Here is a 21,234-nt window from a genome sequence, read left to right as displayed (position 1 = left end):
CTAGATTATTCACCTACCTATACTTCTAAAGATTAATTTAATCCTTTCTCCACTGCAGTGCTCCAGGAGCTGACTACTCACAAGCCCCATTCTTTCATTTAGGTACATGAGACAGAAACTCATGTTTCTAGATGTCTAGCTTCCCTAAATTCAGTGATCTAAATCGCTTGGATTCCTTTCTCTTGTACCCTCAGCCCTTCTGTTACTTTTTTTCAAGTTTATCAGTAAGAAATTATATGTCCAATTGCCAGAGTATTTCCTCATAGTACATAAATCTCCATCAGGACAAAGATGTCACAGACTTAGAAAATAATCCACCAGGATTCCTGGTATATAAACCATAAATGTGTCAATTCATGTGCATCTTAAGCATTAACAGAAAACTAACTGATTTGTAAACATATTTATAATAGATCATTCTCTTCACAAAGTGACAGATGCTTTTAGTTTTCCCCTGTTTCCAATGGCTTTAAAAAAAAACACTACTGGAAATTGAGGCTATAAATGATATGGGTGGAGAGTGGTAGAACACTGTCAAAAATAATACAAAAGCATTGAGTCACCTGAAGGAAGGAAGCAAAAAAGCCGGAAAATGTGAAAAAAACACAGAAGCATAACTTAAAACAATTTGAGAAATCACCTCAAAGTAGTAGACAAGCTGAGTTACAAGGAGGAAGAAAATGTGTTAGGAAGTTACATCCTCAGATAAATGGAAGGATATAACTACATAGAGGCATGAAGCTACCACATTTCTGCAAACATTAAAAAATCTACAGAGATGAGCTGTTTGGTACTAGCATACAAATATAGCCAAAATATACAAAAGAATTGAACATTCATTCAACTACACATTACATGTCTATGCAGAGGTTTGCTGTGTCTGCAGAGGTGTTTAGCTTTTCCAAATGCATCTCAAAAAAGCCTCATTCTTCTGTCAATAGTGTAATGACAAGATGAAGCCGTAAAATACATTCAATACTTTTGTGGCCATATACACAGCCACACACTCATCCTAGATTGGACTATATGAGAGGGCTGTCTGACTTTAACTAAGTGAAACTTCTGTGGTGAATACAACTACTGCTTCAGAGAATTCTGAATAAGCAGTCATTACATCTTCTCTCTTTCTTTTATATTTTCCGTTTACTGATTTATCAGTATATCAGAGGACTTTTGTATCTATTTTGGTTTTACTCTTTGCTCATTGTGATATTTTATGATTTATGCTTCAAATGCAATTCTTATAGAAAATAATTTATGTAATCATATTCCAATATTGAATTACGGAATAAGTCCAGGAACTTTCACCCAAAAAAAAATGTCCTGAGGTGTTTTAAGAATGGATAGAGAAAAACTTTCCACAGACCAGATATGAAGCAATTGTTCCATGAAATATGTAAAAATGCATACATGTGAAGGAATATTGGCTCTGCTTTTGGAGAGAAGGGGGTTTGAGAATGGGGCATAAGAGGTATTATCTAGTTTAGATTCTGTTCCCTAGCTTATGGTTCATCCTTACCAGTCCCCAAGACTTCCAGCTTGATCTATTCCTGGCTTTATCAACTCTAAAACCAGAAGGAACAAACTTTTAAATTTACCGTATAAGAAAATTAGAACTGAAAGGTAGTTTGAAAAGCAAAGATCCTATTAAATAGTAAAATAACTTTAAAAAACCCCAAAACTGAAACACACACAACACAACCCATCCCCTACCCCCTCCACCCCCACCAAAATCACACAAAACAGACCACCATACCGAGTACTTGAAAATGTGGAGTGTAGAATATTTATTTCTGTGTTAGTTTCCTGTAACATCAGAAAATCAGATCTGAATTACCCACTGTGTAGCATGTACTCCTAAAGACAGTTGCCCTGAAGAGCAAGCAGTTGAAGAAGTGCACATGCATTTAAATAACACCTCTCAGCTTGGATGCTACTTCTAACTACTGATGTGAAATAATAAAGAAACTAAGACACAACTGAGGAGTAAGAAGCTGTTGAACTCTCAAGTAGGACTCTTGAGTAGTGCTCCCTTTTGCTGTTTAGCCCTAGGATAACTTTCCTTGACTACTGTGGGTCAAAATTTACTTCCTATACATGTTTATAGATCGGCTAGATACTTCCTCCAGTGTGAGAAAGTCCTAGAAAGGGATTCAGTTCAAGTAACTTTTCCTATTCCAAGTGAATAGGAAAGCTTTGTTTTTCCACTGTGTCCTGATAATGGGCTGGACTACAAAAGCCGTTCCCCCTTGAGGACCCATTCACCCATGCAGGAACTGCCCATGGCTGGTGCTGACTGGCCTCACTTCATCAACAACAGGGGAACAAGTTGAGTCATTAACTCCCTAATTTGATTAATTTCCTTGTACCTCACTCACTGTACTCTCAATATTACAGAAAAGTCTTTCTCTGATAATGTCTTTCAGAAAAACAAATGCTCCTAGCAGAGGCGTGGCCACACAGGGCACCTGCACCCTCTTGTGGTGCTCAGCACAGGGCCTGCAGGCAGCCTGCCCCGAGCCTGGCAATCCTGCTTCCCCCGCCACCGGGCATCCTGCTTCCCGCGGCATACTGCCTACCCAGGCAGTGCCCCGCACAGCTCCTCGGCCCGACAGTGCTTTGGAATCCAGCCCAGCTAGTGAGGGGCTCGGAAAAGCAATGAAGGTGTCTGCTGATGTGCTCAAGCAACTTTGAAAACCTAACTATTGGTTAGGTTTGCTAAGAGACAAGGTGTTTCCACTTTGATGAAGACACAAGTTTGGAAAACATTTCATCCTATCTGATAATCTTTCTCCCTCCCTAATGTTTCAGACTGAAAAATCACAGACAGGTAAACACTATTTAAGTGAAAAACTCAACTGTTATTAAATAGATTTATCTGATCCTCGTATTTTCCTTAGCAGTCGTACACTGACTAATTAGACAAACAACAAATTTTAACAAAATGGATCAATAAATGACATTTAATATATGCCTTTCTAATACATCTCTGTTAAAAATACTTTTATTTGTAGTGTGCTTTTATTTTAAAGTCACAAAGAAACAAAATATCAAATGACTAATGTGGAAATAATACAATTTCAAAGATAATATTTCAGTAATAGTTTCTAATATTGTTATTTGTGTTTTAATAAATAGTATATATTTTAATATTTCCATTAATCTATTTTACCATCAGGATTTTATGTTAATTTTCTTATTTCCAGTTAACTTAGTACAATTTCTCTGCCATTTCAATTCATAGATAAGATGCATATTAACTTACAATATAATTATGGTATAATTATGTTGTATCAGTTAGGGTCTATGTTTTATGAGTTAGGGTACTTTTAATCATTCAACTGTCATAACTAGAAGTTCATTAAAAAAAAACAAATACCAGAGAGAAAACAGGAGAGAGAAACAGGGATAATGTCCCAGAAAATTCTCCCTACTCCAAGTGAAATATTTCTGTTATGCATCTTAATCTATAGCAGTAAGGCTTATATAAAAAAGATGACCTCAAAAATTTCCTGCACAATTTCTGAGACAAACCTTAGATCGTCTGAAAAAAAAAATAAAGGCATCAAAAGCCCCTGCCTCATCTTTTTTGTTTAATAAAAAACTTTAAGTCTTCTTTGGGGTGTTAGTGCATTGCTGTAGCTCAGAGACAAATTCAGTAGAAGCAGAGTCTTTCTGTAAATGGCAGCTCATATACATTGGAACCCTGAGTAAATATCCAAGTACCATAAAAATCTCTGTGTATGATTCAAAACTACCTGTCTCTTAAAAGAAAATATTTAGAAGTAAAGCTCAATTGCTTTCATCTATACTCGTTGTAACATATATACACACATATACCCCTATATACATATATATAAAATGCCTTTATATGTAGACAGAATGTAGCTCTGGAAATTTGAAGTAAAGGAAAACAGAAAATGGAAAAAAGAGCAAAAAATGTTCTGAACCCACTAATCTAATCTTTTATTGAAAGTGGTATGAATGACTAATTTATTCAGTTGGATAGAGAAACTGAAAGTTCACTTCAGGTTAATCTCAAAGTTTAGTGAAATGAAGACTCTTGCTCTCCAAAAGTTGTTCTCATTTTGAAGGGAAGAAAGTAAGATTTCTTTCCTTAGTTTGCTTGCATTTTGGGATAGAGGAAGAGAAGAGAAGAGAAGAGAAGAGAAGAGAAGAGAAGAGAAGAGAAGAGAAGAGAAGAGAAGAGAAGAGAAGAGAAGAGAAGAGAAGAGAAGAGAAGAGAAGAGAAGAGAAGAGAAGAGAAGAGAAGAGAAGAGAAGAGAAGAGAAGATCCTAAAAGCCAGTCAGACAGCAATGCCATCTCACAGTTTTGTCTGGTAGGTTGTCTCCTGCAACTCATTCTTTTTGCTTAACATAGAGCAGCTTTTGAGTTTCATGAAATTCTTGGGCAGAAAGCAATTTTCAGAAGGCTTGAAAAGTTATATCAAGATCATTACAAGTCCTTTTATTTCCTTTATTGTCAATAGGTCCCTCTTTCAGTTTGCCTTTGATGCAGAAGATCAGAAAAAAGTATTGATTTCTTATAAGATATTGCACTAGCACCAGTCTTGCCAACAAGATGTCAATAGTCCAGGGATTGATACTGAACCAATAGAGAGGTATTACTAGTGCACCTCTCTCTGTGGCATCAAAGTATTTGTCTAAATCACATAAATAGTTACTGTTAAATTAGACTATCCATTCTAATGTAAAACCAAGAAGTATTAATCTTTTGGGAAATTCTATTTTCCACTGCTCCAAATCTATGAACTTGGTTCTGGAGAAAATTCATGCTTTGTATTTTTACTTTCTATTCTACTTAGCAGTCTCCCCAAGCTCAATGTGGGGGAAAAAAAAAAAAGGAGGATTATCTAATATTTTAATATTTTAATAAATGATAGCGGTCTCTACTGTTGCTTGACAGAAATATTACACAGTCCCAGTTTTCAAAAGTAAGAGAAATCAGACACAGACATCTGATTAAAAATTTTGTGTATGTAAATCTATCATTTAAAATTCAAAAATAGTCACTGTATTTTAAAAGTATTAAAAAGGATAGCCATTAAATTCTATTATTCTAGTAGCAGTCTCTGACAATAGTAAAATTTAATTTTTTTGGATCTAAGAATGCAAACATTTTTTAAATCACGACACATAGTCATTTGTGAATACGTATCTGTAAGGCTGAAAATTAATCTTAGCTTTTGTCATAGTTATGAAGGTCAGCAGCTTCCAAATTTCAGAGGGCATGGGAACTACGCTAATGCTCATGATTTCTAGCACAGCTTTGCTTGTAACCCCATTAACTTGACCATGTTGTTAACTGTACTTGTGGTTGTACTTGATGGTATGTGGTTGAACCCAATCTTACAGGTCTTTTCTATAATTCTATGTAGTTCTCTGTGTCATGAAACTGTCTAAAAGCACTATCAAGGTAAATGAAACATCGTCATATGCCCTTGAGTTTCAGTGGATGTCTGTTTCCTCAGTGAGCTCTCAATTCTTGGTTTAAGAATATCCCAAGACCTGCAGCAGTGGGCATTATACAAAGCTAAACTGCCTGTGAGAGTTCACATGATAAGAGCTATAGAGACTATCAAAGCCAGTGACTTTTAATGCTCATGAGGTACTCAGGAAATACAAACAGGAGACACAAAATACCTGCAGTCAGAAATAAGAGTATGCTTAATGCATATCACGGTGGCTGCTATAAAACACAGTCATTCTAAGTGTATCTTTGGCCGCAGTTTTGTCGTTAACATAAAAATTAAATCCATTGCAAGGACAGAAGAAATAGTTCAACCTGGACAGGAGTATCAATAGGATACTAACATGCCTATCTGTTGCAAGAATGAGGTTACAAATATTTAAGTGATAATACAGAATGTCAAAGAGAGTAGAACACAGAAGAAAAGGTTTCAGATACCTATGCTATTTCCTATGCAGTGGAGGAAATTGCAGCTCTTTTTTTTTTTTAAGGAGATGTAGACATTTCAGCAGTTCTTATTTTGCTTATTTTTCTGAATAAGACCATTCATCTACAGTGTTGAGTAAATAGGAGCCCTAATACAAGACATAATGCTGGGTCAGCAGTTTCTTGGCTCAATCAAAGTAAAATATCAGTGACAACAAGGCAAGATGGGAAAGAAGTTATCCAAAAGAAAACAAAACCTTGGATTGTGCTACAGAGCTATCCTGGAACACAAAAATTAATTTGTTTTAGGCAAAAATTAAGCAGGAAGATACATTCAAGAGCACAGAAAATGCACTCCCGCTGCTAAGTGAAGGGCAGACCACAGGACACAGTCCTCGTTTAGTTAAGCTGTATCTTTTCCATGCTTTGTTTGCTGCCACCATCCTAGTCACCAGCTCTGAGACGGAAGGTCAGCTGCACCACTAGAGACTTTTTCTGATCTTCAGCATTATCTCTTTTAAGAATACTCTGAGCTCAGAGACCTTCTGTCTGTTCCAAAGTGCTTTGAACCTAGATATCTGAACACAATTTTGCTTAAAATGCATCAGGGGTTTGGCTTTTGATTATTGATGGGTGAGCAACAACTACAAGCAAATACTAAGGGACACACAATGTTTACCAAAGTAATTCAGGCATCTTGCCCATGCATTCAGAGTTCAAGGACTTGTTAGTAGTTGCAGTAAGACTGTAAATAAGAGAGTGACTCCAAGAAATGCAAAGTTTGGATGGGATGTAGTTTCTCAGAAGACCCTGCTTAGTTCATTCAGCCATCTGCAAATAAAACGGTTTTCATGTTCTTACCCCTTTCAAATACAATCATTATAGTGGATTTTAAATAACATAGTGGCTTATTTGGACATGGAAGTATAAAGTTGCTATTCTTGAAATTGCCCTTTACCCTCCCATCTCAGTCCTGTATTTGAAACAGTAACGTTCTGTTTCTAAGTTGGCTTAAAATCACCTGTGTGTTTCTCATTTATAAAATATTTTTTTACAGCCTAATTGGGAGCGGTTTAATTCTCAGATTCTCAACTTCTTACCACACCAGTTAAGAGTCCAATTGACTGTAACGATTCAGAAAGAGGCTCTTTTGGTGCCTTTACTATATGTCATGTAAATTAGTGTTCAGAGACTTCTAAAAGTTTATTTATATTATATTTAACTAGAATACTATCCACATGATAAGACTCCCATGTACGTTATGACATAAGGGACTGTAGATGCTTAGAAGAAGCAGTCATAGTTTATGGCCTCAAGACCAATGACCCTTTTACCCTGGAAAACGGTCCATAGCTTTGTGCATAAGCCTAATATCATAGCATCAAAGGAACTCAGAGATCTGAGATGCTCATTACTTGTTCAGTCATCTTGTTCTGTTCCCTATGTGTTTATCTGTGTTCACTCCTGTCTCATCTAATCTTGCTATAATTATTAAATTATATGTTTTTTGGCATTTTATGGTTATGCTTTAGTTGGTGTTGCATTAAATTATTTTCTGTTTTCTTCCCCAAACCGAGTAGCCTGGTCTGTTTTGTCCTGGACCTTTAGTGGTAATTAAGCCCTCCCTGCCCTTTGGCAATCCTCAGGTCTTTGGTACTTGAGGCTAATTGTGGTCTTTTGTTGGCTTAAACCATGACACACCTCCAGGAGGGTGTGGGTGGATGGGGGGAAGTGAGTAAGAAAGAGATTGTCCTGATGCTTCATTGTTGGCTGGGCAAAATCATACCATATAGTAGTTTGCATTTAGTATAAGGGTTCTAGGAGACACAGCATCAGTCCAGGAAGAACAGTCATTCTGGTCTTAGTGCTGTAGTAGTTGTAGTCTCCTTAGATAGTATTGTAGCCAGTCAGTCAAGACATGTGAGGCTCTGACAATGTCCCTGATCATCACCTACTGCACCACAGCAGCCATCAGTTCAATGCAGTCACATCCAAAGAGAAGATCTACGTTCTTGTGTGGGCTGCCTTATATCAGAGTAGCAGTTGTAGATATCTGTGGTTTTTACAGAAGGCACCATACTAAACTTACTGCTAAATGTTACATGAAATACGAGAACCAGAAAGGTAATGCAAAGCACATCCTGATCTCCTTCTGCTCCAGAAGATGTCAGTGGGGGAGCACATAGCAGATACACAGCTTGATGCAATAACAAACTGATGAGTTGTACCAAAGAAACACAAGCTGATTTCTGTAGATAGAGCATTTTCAGAAAGGCCAAAGGGGTTAACATACACAGTAGAGGAAACATTTGAGAAATAAAGAAATATTGTTTGATCAATTCTTTCAGAATGGACAGCCTTGAAATGAGAGTAGCCTATCTTATGACAGAAAGGGGAGAATTCAGAGTATATATGTAGGTAAAATGCTAAAACTAACCTTCTACTTCATGAAAGGTAGCTTTTCCTCACAAGTTCAATAGTATCTTCTGTATGGACAATTACCCTAAAGTGTATCGTATTGATCTGCAATATACTTTGCAAATGTCAATATATACCTAGTCTTGCTGCCTACAGCACATAGGGAAGTAAAATGAAAATGAGTCTGGGCTTAATGACATGTAACCATCTTGGATGAATAATGTATATATGGTCAATTCCCAATACTCAAGAGACCATCAGCCTAACTTTAATGTTTGAGATAAGCAACTATATGTTTTAGATTTATCGCTTAAGTCCTAATGGACTTGCCAAAGGACATTAATATTTAAATATTTTAAAAATATACTATCAGCAGAAAAATAGGCAGATTTACAGTTAGGGAGGTTCTTTTTGGTTAGCCTTAATATACACCCTTCATTCTAGAGAGTTTAGGAAAACTCCTAGTCTTTTCATCTGATTCTATGGTATAGAAGGTATTTAACTTCCTACCTTTAGCACAGAAATATATACTGAAGCCAGTTTTTAGATAGCTGTGATACAATTGAGGGTCCTCTATAATGTCCCCAATGAAGTCTCATGTATGTATCTGAGAATTAGTTTAGAAAAGACATGAATTTTACCTCAAAACACAGAAAAAGAGAATCATTCAAATCAAGCAATAACTAGATGAGAAGTTGTAATAACACATCTGTTATCAAATAAGGAATGTTGATTATTACTTTTCTTCAATCATCCTGAAAATTGCTAATAATATAACATTCAATCTCGTACAGATTGGTTTGTCTTGTCTTTATTTGCTGACAAGTTAATGTGGTACTAGCTGATACATTTAGGAAGTGAAGTCCCACATTATTGCTAGAAGAGGTACAGAATTAGCAACACTGCAGTATTTATCTCCAAGTTTCTTGGCAGACACTGATAAAGCTTTGCTAAGGAGACACTGCCACTGTTGGTGGAAACGTGCAAATTGCAAACCTATTTTACATTTGGACATACATTAAGATTCTTGGTAGAAATATTGGTTCTTCTGTTCCATTGCTTTCCAAAGAGAGTAGAGAGACCAATTTCACATGTAACATGAGTGTAAATAGCTATGAGGTATTTCTTCAGATTTGAACTGCATGGTAAAATAATATGCTCCACTATGTCATAAAGTCCAAAAAGATCTTAGAATCATAGAATTATAGAATCATTTTGGCTGGAAGAGACCTTTAAGATCAAGTCCAGCCTTTGTTCCAGTCCTATCAACTACTAGACCATTTCCCTAAGTGCAACATCCAACCATCTCTTAAACACTTCCAGGGACCGTGACTCTACCACCTCCCTGGGCAGCCCGTTCTAATGCCTGACAACCCTTTTAGTAAAGAAATTCCTCCTCATATCCAGCCCAAATCTCCCTTGGCACAACTTAATGGCATTTCCTCTTTTCTATTGCTTGTTACTAGGGAGAACAGACCAACGCCTGCCTCAGTACAACATCCTTTCAGGTAGCTGCAGGGAGTAATAAAGTTTCCCCTGAGCCTTCTTTTCTCCAGGCTAAACAGCCCCAGATCCCTCAGCCATTCCTCATATGAGACGTGCTCCAAATCCTTCACTAGCTTGGTAGTCCGCCTCTGGATCCTCTCCAGCACCTCAGTGTCCTTCTTGTAGAGAGGGGCCCAAAGCTGGACACAGTATTCGAGGTGCAGCCTCACCAAAGCCAAGTACAAGGAAATGATCACCTCCCTGCTCCTGCTGACAACACTGTTCCTGATACAGGCCAGGATGCCATTGGCCTTCTTGGCTCTGGGCACACTGCTGGCTCATGTTCAGCCGCTTTCAACCAACACTCCCAGGTCCCTCCCTGCCTGGCAGCTCTCCAGACACTCCTCCCCAAGCCTGTAGGGTTGGTGGGGGTTTTTGTGGTCCAAGTACAGGAACCAGCACTTGGCCTTATTAAACCCATGGCACTGGCCTTGTCCCAGCCATCCAGCCTACCTAGATCTCTCTGTAAAGCTTCCCTACTCTCAAGCAGGTTGACACTTCCACCAACTTGATGTCATCTGCAAACGTGCTAAGGGTGCACTCTATCCCCTCATCCAGATCATTAATAAAGATGTTAAACAGGAGTGGCCCCAGTACTGAGCCCTGGGGGACACCACTCGTGACCGGCTGCCAACTGGATTGAATTCCATGGACCATGACTCTTTGGACACGAACATCTAACCAGTTTTTCACCCAGGAAAGTGTATGTCCATCCAAGCCAAGAACGGCCAGTTTCTCTAAGAGAATGCTGTGGGAAACGTGTCAAATGCTTCACTAAAGTCAAGGTAGACAACATCCACAGCCTTTCCTTCATCCAACAAGTAGGTCACTCTGTCATAGAAGGAGATCAGGTTTGTTAAACAAGACCTGCCTTTCAACAACTCATGCTGACTGGGCCGGATCACCTGGTTGTCCTGCATGTGCTGCATAATGGAAGTTAGGATGATTTGCTCCATCAGCTTCCTGGGCACTGAAGTCAAACTGACAGGCCTGTAATTTCCCAGATCATCCTTCCATCCCTTCTTATATATGGGTGTTATATTGGCTGACTTCCAATCAGGTGGGAGCTGCCCAATCAGCCAGGACTGCTGATCTATGATGGACAGGGGCTTGGCGAGCACCCCTGCTAGTTCCCTCAGCAATCTAGGATGTACCCCATCCGGCCCCATAGATCTGTGCACATCAATGTGGAGCAGCAGGTTACTGACTATCTCCTCTTTTTTATTTTGGTTTCCCAATGTGTTGACTATAGTTAATAAATAATATACTTCCTGACAGCTGTCTGTTCCGTTCATTAGAAGCTTAATGTAAAGAAAGAGACCAAACAATTTTGATCATCTTTGGCTGCTGGCTCTAACAAATCAAGGTCTCAGTGTGTTTACAGATGGATTCTTTTCTCACAAGTTCAGTAAAAAAAAACGTTTAACACTAAGAGATGGCAAACTTACTTGCCCCATTGCTTTTCCTAAGGTGCTCTGAAAAGACTGATGAGAAACAAGTCTCACAGCAGATGTTGTTCAATAGCAGCAAGAAGTGCATGACTCAAGGCAATTGGACAATCCCCCTTGAAATTTCTCAGAGACCATTAGAGACTTAAATCATGTTCATGAAATTATATAGTAGTAGAAAACTATCCAAATTATATTAAATTTATATATACATAATATATAGATTAATAATATATTGGTTTATGGAGCACAGCATGTTTTTTACAGTCTCCTTTGTCCAGAAAAGGAAGATTGAAGTCATCCTTCAGAGTTCTTCACAAAGCACTGAACCAGGCCTGTAACATAAAATTTAAGTATTTTATTGTTCCATGAACACGAGTAGGCTATTACTGAGTAGAACCTGGTTCATGATGGCATTTTCATCTGGTTAGAAGTACTTTCTGAACCATGGTTTACAAGAGAAAATTAAACTCTCTGAGGAAGTCCAATCAGTGATTGCTGCTGTAAACAGAAGTTCTATAGAAAGGTAAGTATGGGCTCAGGAAGATGACCAGTCTTCACGCATAAAAAGGCCACCTAATTTATATTTTAAAGCCTTGAATTTGTGTTTATAATTTAGAGGAAAAAAAGAAAAATAATAGTATTCTTCACTTATTCATGTATTATATATTAAATTAAAGGAAAAAGTAATCTTAAGTGAAAAAACTATCAGGAAATCTCTGATTTGGAAGTCTATTAGATATCTTAGTTATGGAAGAAGAGGTCATCTATTAAAAACAAAAAAACATTTTCACTGCTTTAAAAGATTTTATTCCTATTGTGTGATTAAACTTTTACAGAGATATTTTAAATTTCCTTTTAATATTCTACTCTGTATTTTTTGTATTCTGCCTTTGAACAAGATATATAGATACATGTAAAACATTAGCAATTGTATTTCTTATTTCAGAGCATCTCATAAAAGTCCTTGTTAAACTACTAAAGGACTAGTAAGGAGTAAGCTACACATATACGTGACCAAATCCATTCAGTCAAAAGTGGAAAAAAACAACAAATCATTATGTCAATGAGGAAAGATATTTCAGTTTATATGAGAAAGAGATTTTTTCAAAAGTAAAAAAAATAACATACTTGTTTTATATTTTAGAAAGAGATCAATTTATGCAAAATATTGCAAAGATATTGTCCATTAATTTGAATCATAGAATGACAGGGGCTGGAAGGGACCTTTAGAGATCATCTGGTCCAACTCTTCTGCAGAAGCAGGTCAACCTCGATCAGGTCGCATAGGAACACGTCCAGGCAGGTCTTGAAGACCTCCAAGGAAGGAGACTCCACAACCCCTCTGGGCAGCCTGTGCCAGGGCTCCATCACCCTCACAGTGAAATAGTTTTTTCTTATATTTAAATGAAACTTTTTCTGTTCCAGCTTCATCCCATTACCTCTTGTCCTGTTGCTAGCTACTATAGAAAAAAGGGATGTCCCAACCTCCTGACACCCACCATTTAGATATTTGTAAATCTTAACAAGATCCCCTCTGTCTCCTCTTTTCTAGATTAAAAAAACAATGCAGTGACATTAAGGTGCTAGCACTCACTAGGATTCTAGGACATTCACCAAATCATAAGTCATCTCTGTCGCCTTTTCAAGGTAAAATCTGTCATTTTATATCCAATAATTAATTCTCCAATAACCTTTTTTTAAAAATTACCTACCTTATAAAGATTCTAAATTGGTTTTCTAAGATTTAACAAGAACACCTTCACTACTGAGCACGTGGTAAGACCTTTTATGCTACAAATTACTAAAATGTTTGATGCCTCCTTTCAAGCTGTTGATATACTGTAGGGCTATATAAAATTATTATATAATAATTTTGCACTGTAAGAGTATTTAAAGCAATCTAAAATTTATCAGGGGAACTGCATACCCATGAATGTTTAACTTACATCACATCTTCTGGGAATAGATTAATGTCTACAGTAAAAAAGATGAGGAAATAATTTATTTTATAGCCATCCAAGTTTGAAGACTTTTAAAGATACATTCTGAGGCCAAAAGATTTGGTTATAGGAAAGAGGAATATCTAGAGTCATCTGGAAGTAAATTTTTTATGAACTACAAATGCATTTCATAAAATAAACTGAATAAGGGACAACTGAAAATCTGTATAAAATATTGTTCCACAAAAGCATAAAATCATCCAGTTAGTAATAAAACTTAAGAATCATAGAAAATTGAGCTGGAAAGGGAGCATGAAGATTATCCAGTGAGTTCACACAATGACAGAATAATGGAATCATAGAATGGTTTGAGTTGGAAGAGACCTAAAACATCTAGTTCCAATCCCCTTGCCATGGGTAGCAACACCTTCCTTGAGACCAGGTTGCTGAAGCCCCATCCAGGGATGTGGCATCCAAAACCTCCTTGGGCAATCTGTTGCAGTCCCTCACTATCCTAACAATGAAGAACTTCTTCCTTCCATTTAGCATAAATGTACTCTCTTTCATTTTAAAGCTGTTACCTCTCAACTTTATCACTACACCCCCTGATAATGAGTTCCTCCCCATCTTTCCTGTAGGCCTCCCTTAAGTAAGGTCTCCGTGGAGCCTTCTCTTCTCCAGGCTGAAAAACCTCAGTTCTCTCAGCCTGTCCTTAAAGGAGAGGTGCTCAACTGATCATCTTCTTGGCCTTCCTTTGGACCTACGGGAGCAGGTCAACATCCTTCTTATGTTGGGGGCCCCAGAAATGAACACAATATTCCAAGTGGAGTGTCACTGGAGTGGAGCAGAGGGGAAAATCATCTCCCTCAAACTGATGATCATGTTTCTTTAGATCTGCATTGCAAGCACACACTGCTGGCTCATATTCAGTTTTTCATCCACCGTTAAGCCCAGGTCCGTCACAGAGATCATCTCGATCCACTCATTGCCCAGCCTATACTGGGGGTGAGATTGCCCCAATCCACGTTCAGGATCTTGCACCTGCACCTGGTTGAATTTCATGAAGTTCATATAGGCTCACTACTCAAGCCTGTCAAGGTCCCTCTGGTTGGCATTCCCTCCCTTGCTATGATCTGCAAACTTACTGAGGCTGCACTCAATTCCAGTGTCCACGTCCCCGACAAAGATATTAAATAATACTAGTCCAAGTACAGACCCCTGAAGGTCACCACTTGTCACTGGTCCTCACTTGGACAATGAGCCATTGACCACAATTCTTTTAGCGCACTCATCCAGCCAATTCCTCATCCACCAAGCTGCCCACCTGTCAAATCCATGTCTCCCAGTTTTAGAGACAAGCGTCTTTTCTGGAACAATATCAAATGCTTTGCAGGACTCCAGGTAGATGACATCAGTCACTCTTCCCTTATTCATCTGTCCCTTATCCATTTGTTCCTTTACAGTTGCTCTGCCCAAGATAAGATCAAGCAGCCATTGCAATCTATTCCAACATCCAACAGTTTGTGAAAAATTTTTCTGTGAGTTTAATTATATTCCCCTTAAAGCAGTCTAAAGCCATTATTTATTTTACAAATAGCAATATCTTTCTTGACAGATACTTTTTGTGCGCTGGGAGACTTACTGCATCATGTCTTGTTTTTTTCTAAACTATACAAACCCAAAGTCTTTAAACTTTCCTCATAAATTACAAATTGTTTCAGGACCGTTGATCTTTCCTGCTGGTTTTCTCTTTCCACCAAGATTATACCTATTCTGAGGAGCAGTAGTCAAAACTCAATTTGTCCTAGGACTGGATTTGCCAGAGCAAAGAGATTATTTATTTATACCCATTAATCAGTGTTTCTGCTTCTGTCATGATTTTACTGTTTTCAAAACTGAACGGTGTTGCTGACTGATTCAGAGAATAAGTCACTGAAACTTTCAGATTCTTTACTGAAAAAGTGTTCCTTAAACTGTCTCTTTCCATCATGAATTGAAGATTCCTATCTAGCTGATGATGCAGTAATAGTAGCAAGACAATCTATCAATATTGAATGGACGGAAACATTATACTGGATGAAAACATCTCACATTGTAATCCTCTTAGATTAAGTAATTTTTAAAAAAGATGCATTTCTCTGAACACTTGTGCACCTCTAGCACTTTTGGATCCTTTATGTTCTCAGTATTTAGCTCAATCTCTCCATATTATTTCTAAAACTAAAAAATAGCAATATAAGAGATCAACAAAGTTACAATGTTGCACGAGGAAGCTGTCATTTTCACCCTCTCAGAATCTTAAAAGCATTGTTTAATGGAAATAATTTCTAATTGATGAAATTATTCAATGTAGGGAGGTAAAAATCTTTTTTTATGGAATATTGGCATTTTCCTGCTAAATGCTTGCTTGTTTAAGCTACATATTCTTAGACAAGAGATATAAAACAACACAATCAAATCTGAGTTTAGCATTCTTCAAATTCAATAAATTCCCTATTGAAAGGTTGTTCCTTAAGTAGGTTTTAGTAAGTACTAGAAATTTCAGATATTAAGTCTTGCACTTCCAGCATTTTGTAAACTGTTCAGGTTATCTCCAGAAAATAAAGTTCCCTTACCATGTATTCATATAGCCCTAATTCCAGTACCCTGAAGTTATGGCAAAATAGGGTCATTCAGAATTAACTTTTGGAAAAATATTTTTAATAAAGTGACCATAGAATGCTTGGGTTTATTTCTAGTGGAATTTCTACTGCAAGATTTCCACAGGGAGTTATATGGAAAAACTGGTACTGATGTAGCCATTATTTAGAATCATAGAATCATTTAGATTTGAAAAGACCTTTAAGATCATTGAGTTGAAACATTAACCCAGCACTGACAAGATCACCACTAAACAATGTCCCTACGTACCACATCTACGCTGCTTTTAAAGCCTTCAGGGATGGTGATTCAACCACTTCCCTCAGCAGCTTGTTCCAGTGCTTCACGACCCTCTCAGTGAAGAAATTTTTCCTAATATTCAATCTAAACCTCCCTTGGTTCAACTCGAGGCTGTTTCCTCTTGTCCCATTGCTTGTTACTTGAGAAAAGAGACTGATTCCTACCTCACTACAACCGCCTTTCAGGTAGTTGCAGAGAGTGATCATGTCTCCCCTGAGCCTCTCCTTGTCCAGACTAAAGAATCCCAGTTCCCTCCAAACTAAATAACCACAGCCGCTCTTCATCAGACTTGTTCTCCAGACCCTGCTCCAGCTTCATGGCCCATCTCTGGATATACTCCAGCACCTCAATGTCCTTGTAGTGAGGGGCCCAAAACTGAACACAGTATTTGACATGCAGCCTCACCAATGATGAGTACAGGGGGACAATCACTGCCCTGGTCCAGCTGGCCACACATGTTCTTTTATTACTCACACTCTATATTTATCTTTGCTTTATTCTCACTTGTTCTAAATAACAAAACAAGCAGTGTTAACTATTGTTAGTTGGTTTGCTCGTCTTCAATGGAAATGCCATGCCCATATACTATAGACCTGTATCTAGATAAAATAATAAGATTTATGCTTCTAAATAGGCTTTAAGCAAAACATTTCAAGCAGTCTTTTAGAGATTTTGGAGGTGAAATTGATCTCACCCCTATAAAACACACTCTTTACTCCATCTAATTCTCACTAGCCCAAGAGATAATAACTTTCTTCATTGCTCAAAAACTGGAAAGAAGGAGGAAAGGGAATTAGTCTGGTTTATTGATGACTGAAGAAAGAAGTTTTAAAGAAATCTACCTTTTCACTCTTAGTTAATGTTATTTTTAGACTTACAAGAGTGAAAAATTCTTTTAACACAGTCCAGACCTCAATACTATAGTTAAACAAGCATAGTTATACAGGCAAGGAACTTATTTAAATAAGTTAGGTATGTTCCTAACTTGTGAGGTCTCTTGAGTGTTCTTTTTCAAGTCTCAGGAACATAATGGATGTGTTAATGATGCTCTCATGTAGCTTGGCTTTATTTCCCTTTATTAAAGTTATATCATCCAATTGAGGCACAGTTCACTCTAAATCCCAAACCCAAAGCTCACCAATCAGTTTAAAAATATACTCAGAATGAAAGAAATCCAAATCACATAGTTTTTCAAAGCCAATATGCACGTAAAATGAACCCTCTCATTGCTGCAGGGATAAGTCAAGCTTAAAATGACATTATAAAGAAAATGCTTTCTCCTGTATGGATCAACTACTTTGTGAAATATTCCCTCTTTTCTGAAGAGGGAACAAAAACTGTTCTTTCTGTGCAAAACATGAGTGATTTTACTGAGGACAGTACAAGACGGAGCCAATGAGTGAAAGACTATATGAACCTTCAAGTCTAATATGGCACTATCTGAGTAGTTCCCAACTCAAAAAAGAGCTAACTGCAAAGGAAGGAGTTGCAATAAGACACAATAATTTGAGGACTTAATCCTGTTCAAATTCAAATCAATGTCAAAGCACCTTAATTTTCTGGTTTTTATTTCCTACTAGACATTGTTTATGCTACTTATATCTTATGAATTCCTCCTTTGTGTTTAAGCTGGCCAGTAACCAGGGTTTCATTTTGACGACCCTTCGGCTGGAGACTCTGTTTGAGATGCAGATCATCTCCACTTCATTTTAATCAGAACCAGAGGCTTTTCTGCCATCTCAAGTGTGTTTTAAGCAGTTACCACTGACTTACAGTTAGAACTTTCTAGTCTATTTTTTTTTCTTTAAAGTGCAGAAGAGATGTGGGGTCTATTAAAATTTTGCAGGGCTGAGGGTGGAAGAAAAATAGTCTTACCTGCCACAAAGTTATTCAATGAAAAAAAGAAAGTTTAAAACAAAGCAATTCTAGAGGATTCAACAGATTAGTAAATTAGATATGACTTTGTAAAGAAAGTCTGCTCTGAATAAAGGCTTCTTGTGTTCTACATATTTACTATTTGTTCCCCTCCCTTTCTCTCTCTTTGACTCTAGTAAATAATTGTCAGACTTAATTGGTTGTTACTAGAAAAATGCCAGAAATTTGGGCAGAATCGGAGACATTTTTGAAAGATGATGGAAGGATAGAATTGTTTAATATATGATAAGGAAACCAAATTAAAAAATTTATTTAATATGAATTAAAAGAACAAGAAAAAAGATGCTATTAGGTTATCTAAGTGTATGTTACTAAGATATGAAAAGAATAATGACTGTCTTTGAGAAGAAACATTTATTCTGTGAGGTATAAGAAAGAACAATTAGAAATTGAGATGAAAGAAAACTGAAGGCAATGCTCTTCACAAGAAGCCATCCAAAGGTGTGAAACATCCTTCCAAAGGCAACACTAGCATTCTATCCCCTGAACTTCTAAATTTGTCCCCGGCAAAGCAATTGAAATGAAAATATTTAAAACCTTGCAGTATCAGGGAAGGAGTAACTACTGAGGAGAGGGTTAAGACATCAACTTCTTATCCTGTCTCAGAAGTCCCAGCATAGGAAGACTGTCTGCAGGCAAGGAAAGCCATATCCAGATAGCAGTAGGCAGCACACATGGAAGAGCTTCAGGACACAGACCTAACACCTTCCCTGCCTGATACTCTATGTCTGCAAGATTGAAGCACACCTTTATGAGACCAAGGACTGTGGGTAGACTGTCGCTTCCATTCTGAGACATGCACATTGTTCTCATTGATATAGATAGAATTTTAAATCAGTATGAAACATCTTTTTCAGTAAAATTTTGAAAACACTCTGATGAGGAATATATCAATGGTTAAGCAGTAATCTGAAGCTTACACTTTCAGAGGCATAACATTATTTAACTTATTGTTTAATTGGATTGGAAAAAAAAGATTCTATATTTGTGTTTTTATCAGGTACCTATTATTGGAAGTTTTAAAGTAGGTCCTTATGGCTATGACTAATGTCTTTTTAAATAACTTGCAATGCTAGCTAGATTTTTAGCTAAAATTCATCACAGCAGCTCAGCAAGTCTCCAATATTGACTACAGAACAAGTCAGTATAAAATCAATTATATCCTGACTGGTAAAACAAGTTACAGTGAACTTGGTTGTTTTTCTTGCTTGCTCTCCATCAAAAAAAAAATTTAAAAAAAGGGAAAAAAAAAAGGAAGTGATCAGATGAGTAAGTTATGGCATTACAAGCAAATCTCATCTAAATTACATAAAGTATCAACATGAATTAGAGCTACTTCAGTCATCTGTTCATATCTCCACAAGTTAATGGAGGAGTTACATGCACCATATCCTTTGATTTAGTATATCTTCCAAATAGCTTTAATTGTGAGTGTGACAGTCCTTGAAAGCAATTTGAAAATTTATTGCCTTTCAATTTACTTTATTCCATTATATTTTACGTATACATGTGATTTTCATGAATGGACTTATTCCATGGGTTAGGTTAATCAAAGACTACCACATTAATGATTAGGTCAAGCATTATTACTAGCAGGTATTTTGTCTTTTTCTAATTGGTTTTAACTGATGAATGACAAGTCCACTCAAAGACCTTTTATATTTTATTGCTGGGAATTGTATCCAACTCTGCTTTCTTTCCAAGTGTCATTGAGTATTAACAATGGTCTCTATATAGAAAACTGTAAAGGGCAGCTAGTGATTCACTTTAAACTATTTTCTTTTCCTTTACCAAGAAGAGATGTAATCATCCAAATAATTGTATTTATATTGCCTTTAAATCTGCTATTTATGAAATAATTTTATGCTAAGGGACTTTCATTGGGATTTCATCCATTTCAAAAGAGGCAAAAGCTGAATTAATTCACAGATCTGGCTTTAATTCAGTAGTAAAACAAGCCAAAAGAGTCCAGTTACAGAGTACACATCCAGCTTACTGGAGAAAGTGACTGAAGGCAGAAAGAAAAAAGTCTAGCTGTTTCCGACATTTGATGCAATTTAAGTTTTGAGAATTGGAAGCAAAAGCCAGGTTGTAGTGATACATATTTTTATACTGTATAAATACAATTGTTCTGCAGTAAAATTCTGTGGAGAATAATTTGGCTTGTTCATAAATATGACACCATGTTGTAAAGCTGCATTTAACAGTCTCATACCACTTTACACTACACCAGGTGCTTTCACCGACAGTAGAAAGGACATTTTTACATATTAGATAATGGCATAGCCTTCAAGATGGATGAAAAACCGCTTTAACTAGAAAGTAAATTGAAGCAACCATATCTGTTTAAGAAAAAAAGAAATCCCTCTGAATATTCATGGTATGAACTTGTCTCAAGAGAGCTTTCTCACAAATTGAAAGAAGACGGAATACAAACACACTAAAAAAAAGTTTAATCTCATACGATTTGTTTTTTAAAGATCTGATTCATCGATCCTCTACAACAAGCAGGTTCATAAGTAATGTTTTGCTTCTCTCCTTTAATTTTCCATTTTTGCAGGTTAACTCTTGTGTAATAATGCCACAAGCTACCATCCTCCTATGAACCAAGAAAGAAGTAAAATATTCAAGTAAATGCACTGCCTCTACTGATGAAAAAAGGAAAGATGATATTTCAATTGCAGGAGTAATATATATTCAGAAAACAAATGCAACAAAAACATTGGGGAAAAAAGGAAAATATAAAGAATATAAAGAACTATAACTATAAATGTAGTGTGATAACTGTACTTGATAAGGTAGAGACAATTTGTTTCTACATAGACAGCTAACAAACAACAGAAAAGGTAAGAGTTAGTACCACTTGGAATGCATTTGAAACTAACTAAAGGGAAAAGAGTAAAGATCTGTCATGAAAGCAGAAATTATTGAAATGGGAAGACATTACAAATGGCTGTCTCAAGCTAACCCACAAAAAAAAAATTCACTTAAAAGAAAGTTAAGATTCAGTGCAAACATAGGGCAGGACTGCAAAATGAAAGAAAAACATGGGTTTGAGAAATTAAGTTATAGAAATCTAACAAAATTC

Source organism: Colius striatus, chromosome 4, assembly GCF_028858725.1.
Source record: "Colius striatus isolate bColStr4 chromosome 4, bColStr4.1.hap1, whole genome shotgun sequence".
Taxonomy (NCBI): domain Eukaryota; kingdom Metazoa; phylum Chordata; class Aves; order Coliiformes; family Coliidae; genus Colius; species Colius striatus.
This window is presented reverse-complemented; position numbering follows the sequence as displayed.